Source organism: Bison bison, unplaced genomic scaffold (genome assembly GCF_000754665.1).
Source record: "Bison bison bison isolate TAMUID 2011002044 unplaced genomic scaffold, Bison_UMD1.0 scf7180017864508, whole genome shotgun sequence".
NCBI classification, from domain to species: Eukaryota; Metazoa; Chordata; class Mammalia; order Artiodactyla; family Bovidae; genus Bison; species Bison bison.
Window position 1 is genome coordinate 6,306,270 of NW_011495064.1, and position 2,934 is coordinate 6,309,203.

Below are 2,934 nucleotides of genomic sequence, written 5' to 3' on the forward strand. Positions count from 1 at the left end.
CTCCAGGGGATCGTCCCCACCCAGGGATCAAACCTGCATCTCTCTCTTTTCCTGCGTTGCAGGCAGATTCTTTACTTCTCAGTCACTGGGGAAGCCCAGGTTCTCAGTGGTTATCTATTTTATACATACCCCACTCCAGTACCCTTGCCTGGAAAACCCCATGGATGGAGGAGCCTGGTAGGCTGCAGTCCATGGGGTCGCTAAGAGTCAGACACAACGGAGTGACTTCACTTTCTCTTTTGACCTTCATGCATTGGAGAAGGAAATGGGAACCCACTCCAGTGTTCTTGCCTGGAGAATCCTAGGGACGGGGGAGCCTGGTGGGCTGCCGTCTATGGGGTGGCACAGAGTTGGACACAACTGAAGCGACTTAGCAGTAGCAGCAGCAGTATTTATATGTCAATCCCAATCTCCTAACTCATCCTACCCTCTCTTTCTACCTTGGTGTCCATTTGGTTGTTCTCTACTGTGTCTGTTTCTGCTTTGCAAATCAGTTCACCTGTCCCATTTTTCTCGATTTCACATATGTATGTTAATATATGGTGTTTGTTTTTATCTTTCTGACTTTCTTCAGTCTGTATGACAGTCTCTAGGTAGGACTACAACAAATTTTCTAGAAGATCAATTCTCTTTAAAACGGAGGGAAGATTGTACTTTATTTTGATTGGAATTTTACCGAGTTGTTCACCATTTTAGAAAACCATCACTCTGCCCATAATATCTCAGTTACCATGGCAACATACCTATTAGCTGACATTAGTAGCTGTGTAATCACAGTGATCTTACTTGAGTATAGACAAATATATTTATTTAGCTCTTATTTTTAAATGTTAGAAATAAAGAAAAAGGAATGCTTTTTATTACAATTGGTAAATTACCTGACTACTTGATTTTATATTCTAGTGTGGTCAAACTGAAGGATTCACATATCAAAAATGCATTATTCTACTTTATAGTTAAAGCACTGTGCTGACTTTTAAAATGATTGTAGTTATGTTGTCTTTCCACTGAATTTCAGAATAAGAAAAAGAATATACATAATATTTGTTACCTAAGGGATATGGGATCTGGCACGGTTGAGAACTGTGGCTATGGTAGTAGCCAAAGTGTATAAACAACATGAATGTATGTCAACTTGTGAATCAATAAACGAGAGGTAATATATCTATATAATGGAATTTTATTCAGCCTTGAAAAGGAATGAAGTGGTGATACATGCTATGACACGGATGAACCTTGAAACAGTACATGCTAAGTGAAAGAACCCAGACATAAAAAGCTACATACGTATGATTCCATTTACATAAAACATCCAGAATAGGCAAGTCCACTAAGACAAAAAAATAGATTAATGGTTTCCAGGGTCTGAGAAAAAGGATGGGTGGGGAATGAGTGCTAACAGGTGTGGGGTTTTCTGGGGAGATAGAAATGTTCTGGAACTGGATGGTGGTGATAGTTACACAACATTATAAATATACTAAAAACTTCGGGGTTGATGTCCCTTAAGATTGACTGGTTTGATCTGCTTGCTGTCCAAGGGACTTTGAGGAGTCTTCTCCATCTCCACAGCTTGAAGGCATAATTTCTTAGGAGCTCTGCCTTCTTTATGGTCCAGCTCTCAACAACTGAATGTGAACACCGGGAAGAATGTGAACACTGGGTCAAGGTTGTTCTTGACCTTTGTCTGCAGAGTAATGACTTTCCTTTCAACACCCTGTCTAGATTGGTCAGAGCTTTCTGGCCAAGAAGCAAATGTTTTCTGATTTCATGGCTGCAATCACCATCCGCAGTGATTTTAGAGCCCAAGAAGAGGAAATATGTCACCACTTCCACCTTTCTCCCCTCTATTTGTCAGTGATCAATGCAAAGAAATAGAGGAAAACAACAGAATGGGAAAGACTAGAGATCTCTTCAAGAAAACTAGAGATACCAAGGAAACATTTCATGCAAAGATGGGCTCGATAAAGGACAGAAATGGTATGGACCTAACAGAAGCAGAAGATATTAAGAAGAGGTGGCAAGAATACACAGAAGAACTGTACAAAAAAGATTTTCACAACCCAGATAATCACGATGGTGTGATCACTAGAGCCAGACAGCCTGGAATGTGAAGTCAAGTGGGCCTTAGAAAGCATCTCTACGAACAAAGCTAGTGGAGGTGATGGAATTCCAGTTGAGCTATTTCAAATTCTGAAAGATGATGCTGTGAAAGTGCTTCACTCAATATGCCAGCAAATTTGGAAAACTCAGCAGTGGCCAAAGGACTGGAAAAGGTCAGTTTTCATTCTAATCCGAAAGAAAGGCAATGCCATAGAATGCACAAACTACCGCACAATTGTACTCATCTCACATGCTAGTAAAGTAATGCTCAAAATTCTCCAAGCCAGGCTTCAACAATACATGAACCGTGAACTTCCTGATGTTCAAGCTGGTTTTAGAAAGGCAGAGGAACCAGAGATCAAATGGCCAACATCCACTAGATCATGGAAAAAGCAAGAGAGTTCCAGAAAAACATCTATTTCTGCTTTATTGACTATACTAAAGCCTTTGACTGTGTGGATCACAACAAACTGTGGAAAATTCAGAAAGAGGTGGGAATACCAGACCACCTGACCTGCCTCTTGAGAAATCTGTATGCAGGTCAGGAAGCAACAGTTACAACTGGACATGGAACAACAGACTGGTTCCAAATAGGAAAAGGAGTATGTCAAGGCTGTATATCGTCACCCTGCTTATTTAACTTATATGCAGAGTACATCATGAGAACTGCTGGGCTGGATGAAGCACAAGCTGGAGTCAAGATTGCCGGGAGAAATATTAATAACCTCAGATATGCAGATGACACCACCCTTATGGCAGAAAGTGAAGAGGAACTAAAAAGCCTCTTGATGAAAGTGAAAAGTGGAGAGTGAAAAAGTTGGCTTAAAGCTCAAC